Here is a 21,661-nt window from a genome sequence, read left to right on the forward strand (position 1 = left end):
ATAGCGCAGCCAGAGTTCCTACTAAGATAATTGGGTCAGAAAGGAAGTTCGTCCCAGTACAAATAATAGTATATCACTTGAAATACTGTATCTTTTCTGTGACATTATTTTTTGGTGGTTAGTTTGTGACAATGGAGCTGAAATGCAGCTGAACTAGAATTTAAGTAATAAATTAAACTGGAGACCAAAGTGGCAATCTGACCTATTGCTGCCTACGGTCATACCACCACCCTGAACGTGCCCGATCTCGTCTAATCTATTCCTCCGCTTATTCCATACAACGTTTGTATGACATTTTCAGTTTATGGTGGAAAATTGTCAGAATGCTTTCCTCCATACTTAAAAATATGAAAATCCATATGACATATTTTTAAAGGGTAGACATCTAATTTTCTAAACGCTACAGGGGATATCTCTTCCCAGAGTCTTTGGAAAAAGCAATGTCCTTCCACTACTCTGTACATCTAAAGGTAAGAGGATGGGAACCTAGAAGAGAGAGGACTAAGAAAGAGGCACCCTTCCTGGATGGCTGCAGGTTCAGGCGCCTTTAAAAATGGAAACTTCCGTGCTTCTCTTTGGTGTGTCCTCTTCGCTTGCCTTTCTGGAATCACTTGCATCTAAACCCTTCCTGCTCGAGAACCCTTTCAGCTTTAAAATACTGCCCCCTTTCTGATCCTTCCTTTCCTCGGGCACTGCTAGGGATTGCAAATGTTTTAATAAATTATTTGATGACCTCACCTATTTCTATAAGCATCATGAATTCAGTTCCTTGATTCATCAAGGTGACTGAAGAGATAGATGATAGATAGATAGATAGATAGATAGATAGATAGATAGATAGATAGATATGCATATATTTTCTCAAATCACTATATATTTTTATAATATAAAATTTCAGGCATAATAGAGAAATTCATGCATATGGGATTCTTCATGTGTTTCATATATAGATTCTCAGCATTATGGGGCTGAGTTGTGTCTGCCTAGAGTATATGTTGATCTAGTTTTAGGTGAGTGATAGACTTTTCTCTTCCTATTCTTTATCCACCCTAAGGACATAGTGGCCTATTTTATTGATTCGATATCAGTCCTTAACGTCACCCTGCTCCGATCCTGGAGCATGAATGCCCCAGTACAATTGTTGATTGTTTGTCCATTTGTTTGTTTTTCTATTTACTAACAATGTCTTTAGAAGACTCTACTTTCACGGTTCATTAGTTCTTTAAGCAACAGTGGTCTAAAGAACAGAATATTGATTTTGCTTATGAAATCCTGAATTATTCCTATTACTAGTTTGTGAACTGGCTGAATTCCTAAAATCCTTCTAAAATGTAGAATTTTCTACTGTACTATTAAAAAAAGTCTTAAGATAATATCTACCTGGTAGGTTGTGTGTCAGAGCAGATGTGAGCTGGAGGAACATTCACATAATCACTTCAACTCAAGGAAGGCAAGTAGTTAAACAATAGACACTACCTGTGAGGCTTAGGAGGAAGTGGACCCTAAGTACTAAGTACATGGGTGATGAACACATGCCACACTTGATATCAGGTATGATTTGTCTAACTTTCAAAGGACCATCTCAGGTAGTTTCTCTGTCCTCCACAGGGCCACCATTGATTGAACTTAACTAGTCTGCACTCTCACTATGGTAGAGAAGTAAGATCTATAAGTTTACTTACTCAGTGAAATTTTTTTATGTAAAATATCAATAAGTGGGTACAGCTCTGTTTGTCATCATCTTTTCCATCCTTTCAAAGCAAATAGTTTATGCTAAAGCTGCACCAAAGGCATCCAGCAAAACAAACTGGAAAAAAAGCATTCTAATGTTTTAATCTGTGCCTTTTGTCATTTGTGGGCAGGCGGCAACATCTGACCCAGTTTCTCTTTTTCCACAATCAATAGGACTATTTGATTTGAAAGAAAGATTTAGGCGCAGTCAAAGAAAAACGCTAGAAAAGAGAAGAAGGAAGTTTCAAATTAAAGAAGAATGGAGTGGGAATTGCGAGGCAATACAGATCAAAGTGATACAGTTCAGGAGAGGAGGGACAAAATAAATAACAGATAAGAGCAGGAAGACCAAAGACAGAGTGAGAAACCGAAAGAAGGAAGTAAGAAAAATATGTTTTCACTTACTCTGTTTGGGAAGGATATTTTAAAAGGTCCATGATGTCACCTCTATGTCAGTATAACAAAGATGTTTCATAAAACGTTATTGTGTTCCTTTATCCCATTATGCTCAGATTAACCCCCCCCACAGATTTAATTTTTATGTGTACATAGGTTAGTGTACATATAGTGTTTCACAGAGAAACACTGAAATTATTTAGTGTTTTTTAAAAAATATCATCACTTCCATCAGGTTCCCATAAGAACAACCCTAAAATAAAGATCTAACATTTTATGTCCCATGAAGCTATTTAATATGGATCTTAAATACAATCTTTCAAATACTAGTATTATCAAATGCATGTATACTTCTGAGAATTATACTTACTTTATGAATACCCAAGCAGCAATGATAGCCCTATGCAGTAATGATGTTTCTCTAAAACAATGTCTGCTTCCTTCACAAGCTTGCTAATCTGATCATAATACTCAAGGATCTTATTAGCTATATAGTAGGAATTAGTTACTTTTATTTTTTTTTAATCTGCACATTTTCTTCAGTTATAAGATTTTGTTTAGAGGGCCGGCCAAATAGCTCAGTGGATTAAAACACCTGCAAGCAGGCTCAGGGACTGGGGGTTTGATCCCCGGCCTGCCGTGCTGGCCCTGCCCCCAGAGAGCATTGCAGCGCTGAGACAGCAATTGAGGCTGGGCGAGGTGGCGCGCGCCTGTAATCCCAGCTCTTGGGAGGCTGTAAATAGGCAGATCACTACAAGTCCAGTCTAGTAGTGAGACCCTGAACACCCTGTAGACCCTTCCCTAAAAAAAAAAAAAAAAAGAGAGAGAGAGATTTTGTTTAGAAAAATATGGATACGTGTTTCCCTTGGGCCAAACAATATCGACCTGTGAGATGGTATCCCCTAAATGAATCCTGACAGGAGAAAGTCTTCTGGATTGCGTGTGCTGCAGCCTGCACATGACCAGCCCAAGGTCTGGGGCCTTCTCAGTGCTCGGTCCATACTTCACATTGGGATGGAACAGAAAGCACAGTTCCCTGGAGCATCTCACAGTCTACACTGGCTTCAACTTGTAACAGGCTTTGCTGGGTTGGTTCACACTCCAGGGGTGAGAGCCACTGTGATACATGATGTGAAGTACGCCACGTCTATGAACTTCATACGCATGTGTGATCATGAAGCCCTACAGAGGCTCACACTAGGTCGAGGTGAGTGGACTAGCGTATATCCATTAGTGGAATGCCATGCCCTTGGGACAGTCTATGTCCCAAAGTATTTAAAATATATCATAATAACTGAAAAACAGTATGCAAAATGGTACATGTTCTGAAATTATATATATATATATATATATATATATATATATATGTGTGTGTGTGTGTGTGTGCAATATATGTATTATATATATCACAATTATATAATTGTGCCACACAAAAATTAAATTAAGCATGAATAAAAAGTCAAAATAAACAATGAATGAGTAGTTGGATTATAATGATTGTTTTCTGCCTATTTTCTATTTATTTTCAACAATTACATTGATGCATTCATGCTATTTCAATAAGTATGCATTTGTTTTAAATTACTTAAAAAGAGAGCCAGGGAGGTATGGGGGGGTGAAAATTATCAAAGTATCTTTTCTATGAATCTGTCAAAATGAAATCCATTAATCTCATTGGCCAATAACAAAAACAGTGGGAGAAAAAAGATTAGAAAAAAAAAAGGCAGCCACTCTTTTTATTATTCCCACTAAATTCTGTTTTGTTTTGTTTACATTTCTGTTCATATGAGGACTAAGGTCAAAAAAGTATTGCAGTGCTAGAAGCCCTAAAAAGATTTGGGTTCCCTGTATTCCCTGATTGTCTGGAGAGAATAAAACACCACCCAAGACTGGTGGCCACAGAGGCAGTGGGCCCTGTGTCTGTCCTCCCCCTGCCAGACTCAAACCTGGCAGGAAGACGTCACTGAGGTTGGGCCAGGGATTGAGCCCAAGCTCAGCCCAGCCCGAGGACCCTTCTTTCCTGCCACACAAAACAAGGAAGCATGACGGCTTCAGCTCCTCTCAGCTTCTCCACTCAAACAAACTGAGATATTGAGGAGTCCCCAGGCAGAAGCAGAAGGAGCAAAGAAAAATCACAGTTGAATTTAGGTAAATAATTACAAAGCACAGCAATTATTTTGACTGTCTCCAGAGCTTTTTTTCCTGTTATTGTTTTAAAACCCTTGTGAAGTCCCAAAGAAAGGTGCTGAGTGGCAGCAGGGTATGAGTACAATAGTCACACTTCCTGCCAGCTCATGCATCATTCTCTTTATTCTGTGTGGATTCTTCCAGAGCTGACCTATCTCGGGCACAGAGAGGCCACAGGGATCAAAGAGGATGTTCCCACACTCCTAGGTTTGTAGTCTTGACTAAGAAACAGATGAAAAAATCAAGGAAAATAATAATAGAGTAGATAACCAGCTAGCATGAGATACTGAGAAGGCAGGGAAGGCAACACCGTCGGATGACGTGACCAGGAGGTCCACTTCAGAGAATCAGAAGACTTTGAGCACAGTCTACTCATGTTGGAGAAACTGAGAAGTCAAGCTTTAAAAGTAGCTTAAAATTGACATTTACTTTTCATAAACCATAGTTAGGATAGATATACAGCTACTTTCTCTTAATTCAATGAGAAGAAAGATTTGTACTAATAGTGTTTGGACCAGATATAATATCTATATCTTGTACTATGAATAACTACTATAAAGGCAACCATAAGCAATGCATTAATTATTGTAACTGTTCTACTAACCTGTTTTGAAACTACCTCATTTCTATTTCTTTCTCAATAAAATTAACAAAAAATAATAAATAAATCAATACTTTTCACAAACTAAAGAAAAACCTTCCTAAAGGAAAGCACATTAAAACCGTCTCTCAATAATTTTCTCTCGGGTGCCAGAGAGATGCCTCAGTGGAATAAGTGCTTCCCTGGCAAGTGCAAAGGCCTGAGTTCAATCCCTGGTTCCACAAAAAATTAAATAAATAAATGAAAAATAATTTTCTCTCAAGTTGTAATTTATAAAATATATGTTCACATACAAGCATACTACTGATATTAAAGCGATCAAATATGTAGCCTAAAATAATCATATTTGATATAAAAATTAATTATCTATCTAAAATGTAAAAAAGAAAGACTTGACACTATGGAGATAATGAAATGTACTTGGAAAAGAATTTAGTAGCGCTCATAGGAAAAATTATTTTTAAAAGGAAATTAGAAGTTCAACAAAAAGATTAAACAGAAAACTAGAGGTAATTGTGAAAACACGTGTTAAAGCACCTGACTGGGCTACATACAGAGCCCTTAATAAAGTGTGGGGCCTGTGGTAAGAGTTGTGCATAGAAAGCTGCTTCCCCCTGACCCCTACGAAGAAAAGATGCTCCAAGAGGCAAGCTTCTCAAGCATGCTTTCGGACAAAACTTCCCCTTTAGTCTCCTTCTACTCAGGGAGCAGTGTGGGCCCCAACAAGGACAGAGCCAGTGTGACTAATAGATCCCCAACATTTAAACAGGTTTCAGAAAGGGCTTGCTGTACACTGAAAAGCTGAATGAATGAATAATGGTATATTGAATAATAGCTGATAGAAAGCTTGTAATCCAACTTGGAGAGCATCGTCTATCTTTGGGACCACACAGCTCTAAAACATCTGGAGAAAAGAAAAAACCCAGCCCATTAGATTTTTTTTTTTTTTTTCGTAATGCCAAAGCTGAAATGTGGACATGCAGAGATTTGGGTTTCTGTGGATTACTGCGTGGTTGGCAGTGGTTCCCCCTTACGCTCCTATTTGAATATTGCACTCACAGAACCCAAGCAGTTGTCTGCTTGCACAGTGTGACCCCATTCCCTATGCTCCCCCACGTTTTGAGATCCTGATTTCAAAATTTAAACGCCAGTGCAGGGCGCTCTTGTACAGCCTTCAGAATTTCAAAGCTCTTTATCAGTTCCAGCAGTTGAACTCGTTTGTCTTTCCCAGTCGAAAAGATAGCAGAAGGGAAAAAAAATAAGTAAATGATTTTCCCCACCCAGGTCTCTTTCAGTATATACCACATTGCACATGGCGTGGCTGCTCTTTTCTGTTCACAATGTTCTCCAGTGCTCACACAGCCATCCATAGAAAATATCGGCTCAAAATTCAGCTATTTTGTCTGAAAAAAATCTATAGGTGCACAGATAGGATCAGCCTCACACCAGGCGTTTCATCTACATGGTCATTTACAAGCAAAAGGACACAAAGTTCTATGCCAGAGTCTTCCTGGGGTCTCAGTGCTACTGCTTTTAGGCAAGTTCATTGCTGTTTAGAAGAGTAGAGCAGACTTTTCAAAGCAGCAATCCTACAAGAAACAGGATAATGACCAGGCTTGCCAGGCAGCCACAATTTTTATCCCCTGAAAACTCAATTGAGCTAAGAAAGTCAGAATGAAAACCAGAAGTCACGTATGAATGATAGGGGTGTAACTAAATTACTAAGTACTTAGTGTTCCCATAACTTGTCAACCTCAGCTGTAAAAATTCATAAGAGTAGCCTTATACTAAGTCTCACTTTTTTCTAAATGCTACAAGCAGAATACTGATTCCAGGAAGAAGAAAAAAAAAGACCATTTTCTAGAAGAAAAAATTTAGAAGGCCTGTTTCTTCCATGGGAGCACAAATTAGGCCTTCTAAATAGCAAAGATACTTTTTCGGAGATTTTTGAGGCTTATACTGATTCCCACTAAACATTTCCTAAGTTCTAACTCCTCACTCATGGATCACCTCGCACGGTTTGAAATTTGATTGCAAGTGGACAGAAGCCCCAGTCCCGCTGTACTTCGTTCGATAACATTTTGAAAGAGCGATTATAGTTACAAATGCTGGGCAGATAGGTAAGCACTGGAGAAAATCAGCCTGTTGACCTTTCTCCAGCAACTGTTCACGCTCAGAAAATGCTTACAGGTGTAGGAGAGAAAGCTCCTTTGGAAAGAGACAGATAAGTGGTAGAGCTCCATCTCTCACCCCGTTTCTGGTGTTAGGTTATGAAGCAACTAAAAAGCCCAGTTTGCTAGCACAACTTTCCAAGCATCTTTCACAGCTGCCTGACATAAAGTTCTATCATGTGTCACGAAAATGTGTCATTTGAGATACTAATGACTTCCAAACCACATGCAAAGGAGCAAGCATACATTAGAGGCAAGTTGGCCAGACGAGTAAACATGGGCCCTATTTGCAATCACACTGATGCTTCACCGCAGCAAAAGCTTGAGATAAATGACTTGAGCATTTTGAAAATTGCTTTGAAGTTATAGATATTGGTGTTGATATCAAAGGGAAAGGTTTATTACTAAATTCTACTGGGCCTAGAATTACTCTGGAAAGAATGCAAATATGCATGAGAAGCACAAAGATGTATTAAGAAAACACTCTAGTGTAAAGTCGAATATCAGGCATGACAAATGTTGGGTCCCAAGTTTGCCTGGAAATAAATTATAATAGACAGAGGAGAATATACTACTAGGCTGTACAATGTGATAAAGGCATACAAAATTTTCTACAAATACCTTGAACCAAGAAAGATCATTTCCATTCCTGGCACTTCAACCAATGCAATGGCTTTCACTGGGACTGATACAGTGTTTTAAAAATGTTTAAAACCTACACTGGCACCCAGAAGGTTGCAGCGGGGGAAGATTCATGTTTCTAAGCTTTATGAAGCACTTAGGGAAGGTGGAAAAGCACACATGGAGGCATGACATTAAAGTAATGGAAAAGAAGGAGAAAATTCTGTCAATCAAGCTTATACTCCTTGTATTCTCAAAATAACAAAATACCAACTTCCTAGACATTTAGAAACCTTTTTTTTTATCTAAAGGTAAACCCCCAGTCTATAGCCTGAACATTTCTCTCCTTTACCACTCAGCTATTTGGAAGAGGCAGAAAGTCAGAGTTGAGTTAAAGCTTTGTGTTGCATTTGAAAAATCTTGCACACAGACTTCATCTGTGATGATTTTTTTTTCCATGCTAAAAAAACTGCATCCAGGAACTAAGCTCAGGAAAATGGGTGACTTCGCTCATTTCTTGTGTATCTTTCACATCTGTACAAAGGAAACATGACTGTTCCAGCATCATCTGCTGTTTCTCGCTTGACATGAAACTCAGGTGTATTCATGAAATAGAAAAGGTCTTATTACTGTTATACAATTCCATTTGGGCATCGACTCAGCCATGAAAGTAGTTGCATTTGTATGCAAAATATGCTGCAAGGCATGCACCCTGCATGGTTAAAACAAGCACAGAATTCAGCTCTTCAACAAGCCCTTTGCTGGAGGAAACCCTGGATCTTGTGATTTTATTTTTAATCATTTTTACAAAAGAGAGTATGTTTTATGGAATTATTGAATTGTCTCTAGGAGTTCTCATTTGAGTGTAGATGAAGTGGAGCTTCTATAATCTCAGAATTACTTTTGTTTTTTTAATCTGTGTCAGCTAACATAGGTGGAATGGGCTAGAAAGTTGGGTACTGGGCAATCTAGGGGCAGAACAAAGTTTCTGCATCATTAAATTAAGAAGATTCAAGGGCAAGAAGAGTTCTTTTCATGCTGAATTTTGAAAGGCAAAATTGTTGTGAATACACCTTCATCTGTGTAAAAATAGGTATTCAAAGAATGATATTATAATCTGTATAATTAAGAGCGACATTGAACTGGATGTGGTGGGGCATGCCTGCAACCCAAGCACTCAGGAGGCTGAGCTAGGAGGATCACTGTGAAGTCAAGGCCAGTATGGGCTACAAGAGGAGTTCTAGGCCAGCTTGAACCATAATGAAATCTTGTCTCAAAAAGACAAAAGAGAGAGAGAGAACAACATTAATAGTGTATTATATGAGGCACATACATATGTGAGAGTGCCTACAGAGGACAAAGTGAACAAATACTTAGCCCATGCTACTTCCCTAGCATTGTGCCAAGTGGCACAAGAGATGCATGACTTCGATTTGCTTATAATCTTAGTTGGAGAAAATAAACTTTAAATGTACAAATCAGGAATGAAGTGGAATAAGATACTGTCAAGATATGAAATGATTATGGGTAATCTTAGCAGCTATAGCCCCAGAGAAGCAGCATAAATACCATTGGAGATCTGACTGAGACGAGCTTTGCCTTCTGGCTGTACTGACTCTCTTTTGCCAAACCTTAGCATAAAAATCTTCATCTTTGCTCTTGGATCCAAACTATCACCCTCTGAGCATCATATCTATCCTAGATCACCCATCCTAAACTGTGGTCCAATTTGCCTGCTAATCCACTCATTAACTGAAGGATGACTTAAGTCATGGTTGTGCCTATCAGTTGTACACTTTTCAGGAAATATTCCCATTGTCATCAATCATTTCTACACTAGTAAAAATAGTCAGAGCTCCCCATGTAAGCAAAAGTAAAAGGAAGCCCAGGAGATTGCTTGGGGAAAAAGAACCACAAATGAAAATAGAGACAAAAATAAAGAAGAGCAAAATGTTAAATGGTGCTCACATCTGTAGTAGCCTGGGGCATCTCCCCTATTCTGCCCCAACAACTAACCAAGAACCTATAGATAAATGACCAGTAAGAACAATTTAGACCCACAACTACTTGGCTGAAAAGAGCCTCGGCAATCATCTCAATGTTTTAACTTTGCAGAACCAAGTGTAAGCTCAAGGCCATGAGCTTGTATCCCAGGTGCTCTTCCTAATGCATGACAATGGTTCTTGGGACAGAATTATGCCAACAACTACTCATAATGCCCTGAGGTGGGAAAAAGGAGGCGAACGTGGACAAAGGAGCAGTTCTTGCCATTTTTCTGACAATGATTATTCTTCATTCCCAGCTGAGAATGTGGGAATACACCTTCATATACTATGCTGCTTACTCTTCTGGGTTGACACATGCAAATGTTTCCTACAGGAGCTCATAGGATCACAAGAGTCAGCATGGGGCAGCCAGATTGTTCAGTGGGTTAAAGCACCTGCTTAGGCAGACTCAGGGACCAGGGTTCGATCCCCAGCGTGCCATGAAGTCCCTTCCTCAGGGGTGCGCTGAGATGGTGATTGAGACTGGGCATAGTGGCACATGTCTGTAATCCCAGTGCTTGGGAGGCTGAAAACAGGAAAATCACCATAAGTCCAATCTACGTAATGAGACCCAGTAGACCCTGTGCTAAATACATTAAAAAACAAAAAAACAGCACAAAGGTGATGCAAGGCAGAACATCCAGGTGACCTTGAGAGCAATAGTCTCCTTACATTTTTCAGCCTGTCTTATGCTCCTCAGATTGAGCCTTGTCATTGCAATGCATCTAACAGTTTTGACCAGAATGCCTGATTTGTTTCTCTTAGTGAAAAACTTAGGCAAAAACAGACACATGAAAATGCTTCCCTCTCTGAATCCATCATCTTTTGCTTCATACTGATCATACTAGCCAGATTAAAAGCTATGAAAAAAAAAGCACAATCAACTTTAGCTTGTTAAAGGATATTAAACCCAACCTAATCACATCTCTACCCCACTTACTTTCAGATGCTTCCAAATTTCCAAAGCTTGCTGTGAATTTTAAAGTTAATTTGAAATAAAATTTTTCATCTAATTTGTGAATAACAGTATGTCCTTAAAAGGGGAAAACTGCCCAGTGTTTTTGCCACATGACAAACAGAAGAAAGTAAGTGTGAGACGTAAGTAAGTGTGAGAACTGGCAGAAACCAGAAGGACATCCTTCATATAGGATCCTCGGCTAGAATGTTCAAGTTTTGAGCTTTCAAAAGACAATCTAGATTACAATGTGGTTTTTTTCTTTTGCATAAGCATATTCCACTTAAATTAGGGCATTTAAATCTGCCAACACCAAGGGCTAACCAATCAATTGTGCACATCTCATGCTGTAATGAAAATTTGGGCCTAAAGCTTGCAGAATAAGCACATGCCATGTCCTAAGGAATGCTTAGTCTCTCAGGTCTGAATGGAGCAGCAAGGATAAATCAGATGGGAGGGTGGCAATGAGAAGCAAGAACTCATTTTGGTGCAGTGTTGGAATTCCAAAGAAACCCCAGTCCAGCTTAAGCATCCAAAGAAAGTTGATTTGGGGGCTCAGTGATGCTGAAGTACTACATAGTCAAAACATCAAGAACCAGGAAGTCAGAGATGTAGGGATGGAGGGGTATGGTCTTCAGAACATCTAAGGCTAGAACTAGGATGATGAACATCATAAGTGCCTCTCCTTTCCCTTTCTTTTCACCCATCTTCTCTGTGTTTTTATCATTTTGAATTCTTTCACTTCCACTGAAAAATGGAAAGAAAGAGAATTCTTTTGCTTCCACTGAAACATGGAATGTCACTTTGTGTAAGAAAATGACATCATCTGAAATAGCCACATGGAAATCTCACAGAGAAGAGATGGGTAAGAAAAGGCACTGCCAGAGAGATAATTCCACAGAAACCCTCCTGGCATCAACTCTTGCTTCTTAGCCTTTTGGCTAAGATGAAGTATAGTATACATAAGTGTAGTATATAAAATTTTAAAAGAAGAGAAAGGAATAACTATATTTGCCCTTACATAGTCTGTCTTGCCTCTTTCGGTGGGGCTATCTTTTATCTCCTCAAGTAGGAAAACTTAGGAAATGGGAAGATTGGATCCCTAGTATACTCTGCTTGGCTATAGTTTCAGAAAGACACACTGGAACAGATGTTGTGCAATCTGCCTGGTCACACCGCCTAGAGAAACATCATCCGTGGCTCTAATAGCCAGAGAAGGAAGCATCACTGAGTCAATGAAGTGCTGCTGTGACTGTTGTTGTTATTGTTGTTACCGGTGGTGGTGGTGGTGGTGGTGGTGGAGGTGATTTTGGTTTCCTTTGAGGAGTGAGAGAGCTATAGACCTCAACATCAGGAAATTTCTAAGGCCAATGTTCAACAAATTCTTTTCCTCTCTCCAAATTTGAAGGTCTCATTCATCTGCAGGAATTTATATCAGTTAGAAATTCTCTAAAAGGGTAGGAAAAAAGTTGTCTCTGCTTTCCTAACTATATGATAACGATAAAAATAGAGGCAACCATAACAACATAAATAGCAAATATTATTACTTTTAAATAAAACAGCTAATTATTGATGTATTGATGATATATGGATGCAGCTCTAAGAATTTTATGTGCATCAGATCACTCCACTTTCCCTACAAAAGAATGAGAGTGTATTTTCCCACAAAATCCAACAAGGTGCATGTACTAAAATTTAGTCCACTCACTGGCTCTATAGTGAGATACATGATACACATTTAAAATCCAGGATTTAAAAATGAAGGTTCCCTACTAGAGAGCTCAACACCCAGAAAGGATGTTGTCATGCGTTATCAAAGGAAAGGAGGAAAGCAATTCTCTGGTGGCTAGATATCCTGGTATGTCCTACATGGGAACAAAACCTGGATGATGGCAATGATACTCACTCAGTGGACAAATTCATCCAAATAGTCATGAGCTATTCTTGACAAATGGAACAGTCCATACAACATCTCAGCTGAATACAGCCCCCACAGAGTCCATTTTCTGTAGAACTTACCTGCTCTTTGCATTCTTTTGCCAACATGTAAAATGGCCCTTGCCCTTTTGAATGTTTTATTCACTTAAAAATTCGATTTAACAATGGTTATTTTGTACCTAGAAGGACCTATTCTTTGAATGACTCAACCAAATAAATGCTTCAGCTAGATTTGACAGTCCTTTGCCTGTAGCTCCTAAGATTTTTCTCCCTAAATTAATAAAACATACAAAATTCAGATGACAGCATATGGTACCTTCCATGGGAATATTTCATTTAAATTGTTAAGAACTCTACAATCAGATTCCACTTTAATAAACACATGAAAAATGCCTCTTACATTATAAATGTGTAACCAACTAGATTAAGTATTTTGTATGCTTTGCTGATTTCTCCAATACCTTGAGGAGTTTGAACAAATGTTTTATGCTTAATCAAAAGGTAAGATGCATACTACTTACCATCTATTAAGAACCTATTTAAATACTTCCAAAATATCAAGGGAAGTGTCAGTCTACATCCAGCTATAGCCAAAAGCCCTGATGCTTAATATAGTCCAATGCCACAGAATATTATTCAACCCCTTCAGTAACTATCCCCAAACTTCTAAGACTCAGATGCACCCAGAAAATAAAAGAATGTAAGCTATGAAAACTTCCTGAAGGATAATTTGCAAATATTCCTCAACATCCTTGAACTCATTCACAATATTTTGACCCAGAAATTCTACTTCATAAAACTCATCCTAAGGAAACAAATGAATACACAAAATAATGGTGGTGGTGGTGGTGGTGGTGATGATGATAGTGGTGGTGGTGATGATGATGGTGGTCACAACACCACTGATAGCAGTATATCTGGTATGTACCAGGCTGTGGCTTTATGAAAATGGTAAAATTTTCACTAAATACTGAAATTCTGGTAGACATTTAGCCTTTAGTTCCTAGACTGGAAGTAAATTGACTTCATATTGTCATGCAGTTATTTCTTTGAGAAAGACCTGTTGACATAGAAAAATATTTGCATACATTTTTAAGAAAAGATAAGCATAATAGAAAACATTGTATATGCACCAGATTGGGTCATTCAATGCATTGTACAGTGTGTGCTGTCTGTATATTCACCCAAATGTTAGCATTGATTATCACTGGATGATTGGGTTGCAACTGATTTTTTATTTCTTTCTTCATACTTATCCTGAAATTTCCAAACTTTCAACACAATGAGTATGACCATCGCAAATTTAAGCAATTAAATATATGTGACTATGAATCATGCTGTCGATGTGACTGGATTAAGAAATGGCCCAAGGACTAGGAAAGTAGTTCTGAGAATCGCTGCGTGTGCCAAGGAGGCATGACCTTGGCACTGCCGATGGTCCCTGACCCCTCCTCTTTGGCCCCATTCTCCAACACTTCCCAGCCACTATGGACTTTGCTCAGCCACACCCTCGCACCATGCTTCTGTCTCAGAGCCAGCTGACCATGCACTGAACTCAAGCAAGCCATGGTCCAAGTAAAACCTCTCCTTTAAATTGTAAATGTTGAGTATTATGTCCTACAACAAGAAACCTGATCAATACAAATAGTAAAACTAATAAAAGCTGTCAAGGTCCTAAAGACATGCACTTCCTAGCCTCCCACCAATGACCTGCTGCTCCAAAATATCCATATTTTCAAGAATAGTTTCCTGTTTTCCTAAGAAAGCCTGGTGGGAAACTTATGATAACAGCTTCATAAAGCGTGCCAAGCCTGTAGGCTGTCATCCTCTGACCTCACACACTTCCCACATGCGCCCCTCCCATTAACTCATTTTTATGAATGGAAACACAGATGAGATTGCTAATAAAGTTATACAAGCAAATCATCCCAGTTGGTATTTAAATTTGTATCAATTAATCATGAGGTTTGTTCATTCAGAATTCTAAATTTGTAGATTCCATTTCTCAACAGTGAAATTCTGCACCAAAATAATAATAATAATAATAATAATAATAATAATAATAATAATAATAATGGGGACACTGTAAGTTTTCAGTTTATCTTGGAAAGCACTGGTTTGAGGACAAAGCTAGATAACCGACACCTCACCCACTCCATCTACCTGGGTATCTCAAACTACACTTGTATAGGCTCACCAATTATGTGGATTACCTGCTGAATATTAAGCCCCTTTATTCCAGCATTTAGATCTTCTATTCTCTGTCTTCAAGCCCATTTCTGACCATATTGCTTTTCATTTCCAGATGTATAATTGCCTATTCACCCACATATTTTTATTGATCATAATTAAAACATATTATCTGTTTTTCAGTCTCTGTGCACTTGCTTATTCTACTTGCTTGCTTCTTAAAATTCTCTACTCCCTATGGATTATGTCCACCCTTCAAGTACTGGATCTTATTTTTCCTTACAACTCTATCAGCTCCTACTAGCCTAATCTAATTTCTACTCCTGCTAAAGCCTGCACTGGGGGAGATAAGAGATAGCCTAAATTATTTCTAAACTTCTCTCTAATTTTAAAATGTTTCTTCACCTGATAGAAAAACAATGCTTATGTAATAATTCTAACATTATCCTAACAAAAGTTGAATCCTATTCATGTACATTGTGCTTTTGCATCAACAGGATTCCAAGACAGAAACACAGGCTCTTAGAGAAAATGGGCAAGTAAATTTTCATATCTATTCAATTACAGAGCTCTCATGTACAATTTCTTTTGGCTGCTTCCATCAATACAGCAATGCCTTTCATACTACTTTGACGGGGTGATTTTTTTTTTTCTGTGTGGCAAAGCAAAAGGGAACGTAAAATATGATCAATCCCTTTCATTTTCTTTCTTTTTTTCTCATTTTTTTGGGGGGCTTACTAAATGACATACATTTCTAAGAACCACCAAAATATAATGGCATAAAAATACAAAACAATTAAAGAAAGGCAGGTAGAGGACAGACGATGTGTGGCTTTTGTGCCAGACTATGATGTTCGTACTGTATTCCATAGAGAAAAGAGATCTTTATGAATATTTCATTGGACTATTTTGGCCAGATTTATTTCTCAGAAAGTAAGCTGGTTGAAGAAGAAAAATTGGACCAGTGTTGCTGGAGGGGTGAGATATAGGGAACTATGGCAATAATTAGAATAATTAGGTAATCCATGAATCTAGGTGCAGTTGAGAAAAATCAGTAGAGATGAACTTCTCATCCTTGTCTTGATGTGGGAAATTTATATTTGTAATCCCCTAGATAAATTATTGGAATCCCATCAAGTAAATTCCAATCTACCACACCCAATGCAACCCACAATGGGAATAATGACACTAAATTATACTGGTAATTGTGGGGAGCCAAGGTTAAGGTGCTAGGTCCAGCCATGATGACAGCTAGTCAGAAAAAGGCCTTGACTCAAGGCCAAATCCAAGTTTTAGGGCCAGCCAGGTAACTCAGTGGGTTAAAGAACCTTCTTAGGCAGACTCAGGGATTGGATCCCTGGTGTGCTGTGCCAGCCCCACCTCCAACATGGGCTAGAATGGCAATTGAGACTGGTGGCACATGCCTCTAATCCCAGTGCTTGAGAGGCTGAAAACAGGAGGATCACTACAAATTCAATCTGTGTAGTGAGACCCTAGAGACTCTATACTAAATAATAAAAAATACAGGTGCAATTCATTCATCAAAATAGGAGTGGCTTAAGGATGAGTAAATGTGAGAATGGCAGAAAGTAGGTGAATCCAGCTGGGCTGGGCTGGGTTGGAGTCTTACATTCACCTCTGCAATATGCAGAAAAGGATATGCAGGAAGAGTAATCTGTGTAACACAACAGAATTAGTATCTAATGTTTTGGGGTCAGGGCTTCACCTTTGATATGTAATCTTTTAAGTCCCAGGAAGTCATAGCCTCTGTCTAGAGACTCAATCCCAGAAGACAGCATGAAGCATTGGCTCTTCATCTATCTCATCCTGTCTCATGGCTCACACAAGGAAGGGAACAGCAGGTAGCCATTCTAGGGAAACATGCCTGTCGTCTTCAAAATCTACCACCAACACCTTGGCTAGACAGCTATGCATTGCTTAAAGCCAGTTGCAGGGATAAGGAAAAAGTCTTAGCCAGCTCTGTACATATTAATACATGGAAATAGGGTCAGGCGCAGCCAAAATGGAGACAATTGCTCTTCTTTTGAGGACAGTCACCCAGGTGGTCCTCCACAATGAACATTGGAAGTCAAGTTATATTTTTGAAAAAAAACACCCTGGAGACTAACACAAAAGAGTGTTGTCCTGTATATATTGTAGGAAATTAGATTTCAAAGAATCTTCTTGAAAACATTTATTGGAATACTTAATGTGTATGTGGTACATCTATATAAAGGCAGTAGACACAAGTGAGAGCAAGCTCAATTCTCATGCCCAAAAAGATAGAGAATGCTACAAAGTGTTCCCCTAACTCTATTCTGCCAATCTGTGAATTTGAAGTGAAGAAAAAGAAAGTCTATTCTGGAAAAAAAAATTTGATAAAAATGATTTCCTCAGAGAAACATTATCAAAACACAAAAAGACACTCTAAATAGAGGATTAAATGACCAGCTTGGTCCAAATGCTGGTGTTGTGTAGCTAAAATAGTCACTGGAGTTTTTCCTTGAAATTAAGCATTTAGAGTGCTTGTCAGTTCCTCTGGCTGCAGTTCATCACAACACAGGCTGACAGATCACACCCTGTTTTTAATATTAACGCTTCCACAGTTCCAGACACAGGTGTGACAAGAAGTCCAAGGCCATGGATGCTGTAAACACATCTAAGCAGCCCTTGTTTCCGCAACCTTGAAAATTAACTCCCAGACCCTTGGATCATTCTCATGACCTGAAGAGGAGAAAATGCTGACATCTTGATCAACCTCTTTCTGCACAAGGAAGTAGATAATTATCAAAAAAATGGAGAAGTGGTCATTTAAATCTTCTACCATCTATAATCATAGGCAAAATGGGACAAAGGCAAAAATGAAATCAAGCAAGTGAGGAATTCTCCTGCATCACTTATGCATCATGCATTTTCACTATGGGTCTAGAGAAAATGAAATTTTTGCAAGTGGTTAATTCAGGTATATGAAGCATTCATGAAAAATCCCATTTTAAGTGACAGGGCATCATTACTGAGTAATGATGATACAAATGGAGGTGGGCACACATTCCAGCAAACAGCCACACTTCTTTATGTGAGGTGTTACATCATGAATCAGAGTGAACCAAAATGAAGATGAGCCATCTTTTAAGAATAGAGACTCACCAGTGATTGCAAGTAGAGATCTACTTAGGCAGCAGTTTCTGCAGAATGTGACTAGGACTGTCATTTCCACTAGTGAGTTATTTTTGATGAAACAAAATATGTAAAACAACAACTAAATTTAAAATCCTCCTTCCCCCCTAAGAATGCCTCTCAATTATATGAAAATTCTGTGGAAGAGTAAATCATTAAATGTATAAATAAAGAAAAACACTTGAAAGTTCAAGCTCATGTGTGTTAGCAAGATTAGGCAAGACATAATCTAGCTTAAACATTTATCACTAATGGGAAAGCCTGGTATTGGGTCACGTCTACAGGTGAGACGAGCAGGGAACAACTATTGTGACATTCAACTAGAAGAAGAAAATTCCCTGCTTCAAGGATATAGTAACTCTAGATACTTAAGGAAGAAATTTTAAGTGCCTTCATTTCAGTGAAACAACAAGAATAAATACTGTAGTGGAACAAACACATGTGAGAGATGTGCATTCATGTCCTGCTTCAACCCCATGGTAGCAATGTGGCTTCACTGATTTTTTTTTTCTATACAACTTTGAGGTATGATCAAAATCTATGGTGAATAGTTAATTTTAAGAAAGTTATTGCAATAGAAGACACGTTGCCAATAATTTCCTTTCTAGTACCCTGAGCTGCTCCAAACACACTCATCCCATCATTCTTGCCGCTTTCTGAAGCAGTTCTGGGAGTTCTCTTTCATGAGTATCTTTAGTTGCACTCCTGGATACTTCAGTATACTGAATTGATTCAAACCCTTTGTACTCATTTTTACCTTGGCGAAGAGCCCAAAATGAGCCCAAAATGGTACAGTGCCAGATCTAGTGAGTGTACTGTGACCCCCTGGAATGTTCTTCCAGGCCTGCCTTTTATTTTTTTTATTTTTTATTTTTTTATTTTTTTGTGAAACCAGGGATTGAACTCAGGCCCTTGCGCTTGCCAGGGAAGTGCTTATTCCACTGAGCCATCTCCCCCGTCCTTTTTTTTTTTTTTTTGTTTTTGCGGAACTGGGGATTGAACTCAGGCCCTTGCGCTTGCTGGGGAAGCACTTATTCCACTGAGCCATCTCCCTGGCCCTTAGGCCTGCCTTTTAGTTGGATGACACTCAACAGCAGCATTTGTCGTAAGTCCAATCACTTCTTGTCAAGTACACTTACAAAAGAAGGATTCCAGAGCTGCCCCCCAAAGTAACAAGAATAATGAGAAAATCATGTTCAATGTGAAAGGGGTGTTTGAGGGGGGATTAACGGCAATGTGTCTTTATGGCAAAGTTTGGTTACCTCATCTACACAGGCTTCATTGTTTAAAGGTAATAGGTGGAAAACTCCTGATGTCATTCATGTTATGCCCTTCCTCCTACGCCGCCCCTCCCAAGTCAGTGCTCTTCTAGTCTCCAAAGGGATCAATTATGGTACAGTTCATCCTGAGCAAGACTGCATTAAGAGGCATCCCTTCGGTTTCTTGTTCATTTCATTCAGACCATCCTCATTTCAGCTTCCTTCCGCTTTCTGACTCCTTAGAGGTGAATTTATGTTTCTGACTGGAATATGAATTCCTAGAGTCAGGCTTATGTCCCATCCTGACAGCTAAGATAAACATTTTATAGAAACGTGGCTCATACTCAGATAATAGCAGAGAAAATGCAACTGCTTAAATCCACTTAATTTTACCATTTCCCAAAAATTGTTGACAATATTATCTCCTCTGATTGAGTTTTTAAAGCTTTTGATAAAACTAAAACCTCTCATTAGTCCTATAGTTCATATTTACACTGAAGAGATTTCAGTATATTTCCTGAGGATGCTATTTCATAAAAATGTCAGTCGTGAGATAAATACTAAGGATGGGCTCTGAGGAAAAAACAGAATGTTTTTGACTTCTATAGTTTTCACACCAGTGTGGTGCTAAGGTATGATGCCTGGTATTAAAGACTGAAAATACTCATGTCTGTGCACATGACACAGAGGAAAGGCTCTCCCATCTACTTCCTCCATCAACAAATTCTCAACCTCTTACAGGCTCAACAAGTTTCAACACACAGTCAGAGAACTCCCAGCATGAGTAATCCCTAACCCCTAAAGCCCAAAACTGTTTGGACAGCCATTGCAGGATGAAGGAATAGGATGAGCCCTTTCTTCCTTTCTTGGTCACAAAATATTTATGATGAAATAAAACAATATATGAAGCAACTTTGTTACATCTGACTCCTGAGATGAAGTACTTGAATGGTGCACACATCTACTCTTTGCTCCAACAGGGTTTCTCCCCCTACATTTTGAACATGGGAACAGAGAGAGAATGAGAGAACATTCCCATGACTTGTGTTCATGGCTCTGGTGAAAGGGTAATACATTATGAAAAGAGATAAATATATGTTTGCAGTTCAAACTATAAAACAAAATATTCTGTGTGGGAGGAAAGGAAAGGAAAAGACAGAAGAAAGGAAGCAGTATAATGTGACATATTTTAAATGCTCAACAAATTTGAACTGTTTATTTTTACCACTGTTGAATTGTAAGTTAACCAAGGGTCAAACTTATAAGAGGGATAGATAGAGGTCAAAATGAAGTGGATAGAGAAGGGGAGAAGTAAACAGGAAGAGGTACACTAGAAAAATATAAAAAGAAAAAGGGAAAAAGAGCAGAAAGACAAATTAGGTAATTAGTAATGCTTTGAGACTTGATTAGATAGGTAAATAAAGATGAATCTGAGCCATAAATCTCTGAGTGTGTTTGAAGAATATTCAGTGTATGCAATTGATTTTTTTCTTAAGGGATAACACAGAAAATTCACAAGGTGTCAGATGGGTATTCCATTGTCATTCAAATATTGTAAGTGTGTGAATTGAGCAATATAATCCAATATAGTCCAGTAGTCCATAATAGCAGTGGGTTATCCGTAGGACTGGCAATGTCAGAAGTTGTTGACTTGAGCCTTTTACAGCTCAGCATATTAATATGGCTTTACTTTTTATACCTCATGTTTATACTTTTCTGCTGGATAGTTAAGACCAAGATAAAGCAAGACGTATATAACAAAAAATGTAACTTTTGCATCTGACAAGATCAGTCAAATCCCCTCAGGATTTACCCTGAAACCCTGTACAGTAGTTTTTAGATCCTTTGTCAGTGTCAGCCACGTGGATGCATCATAGTCATTGCTTGACCAACGTGCTCTCTGAGAAAGCCTGAGAGAATGTTTTCTCTCCATGTGACTCTCCTTAGGCACACTCTACATCATCGATCACTTTCCTCTGTGTCTCCATAATCTCCTTGATCAAAAAATTTAGGACATCACTGAGTGACAGGATGTTACAGTACAGGCTCTCTTCTGTCCTGAGTCCTCACTGACCTTGAAGGACTAGAGCCAAAATATTGGCTATTTTTGTGTGATATATATCACTGCCTTATCTTGATAATGTGTGTTTCTCTTTCAAAAATTATCATATCAAATTTATAAGTCTTGAAAGAAACTGGTTATTTACAGGGCTCTGTTTAATGATCTTCGATTTTCACCCTTGTCAATAACTATGACTACATTCACCAAAACTGCATAACCTGTACTGATGAATTAAAGTATTTTTCTACATGTTAACCATTAGATAGATGTTATTTATACCTTTAAGGTAAATAAAGAAAGTTAAATTCAGATTTTTTAAAAAGGAAGA

The 21,661-nt window shown here is 38.4% G+C and overlaps 1 pseudogene; it reads left to right on the top strand.

Annotated features, from left to right (window-relative positions):
* Positions 1–11,628: 11,628 nt before the first annotated feature.
* On the top strand, positions 11,629–11,788 carry LOC111815730 (annotated as a pseudogene).
* The last annotated feature ends 9,873 nt before the right edge of the window (positions 11,789–21,661 follow it).

This window comes from Octodon degus, unplaced genomic scaffold, assembly GCF_000260255.1.
Source record: "Octodon degus isolate 3935 unplaced genomic scaffold, OctDeg1.0 scaffold00020, whole genome shotgun sequence".
NCBI classification, from domain to species: Eukaryota; Metazoa; Chordata; class Mammalia; order Rodentia; family Octodontidae; genus Octodon; species Octodon degus.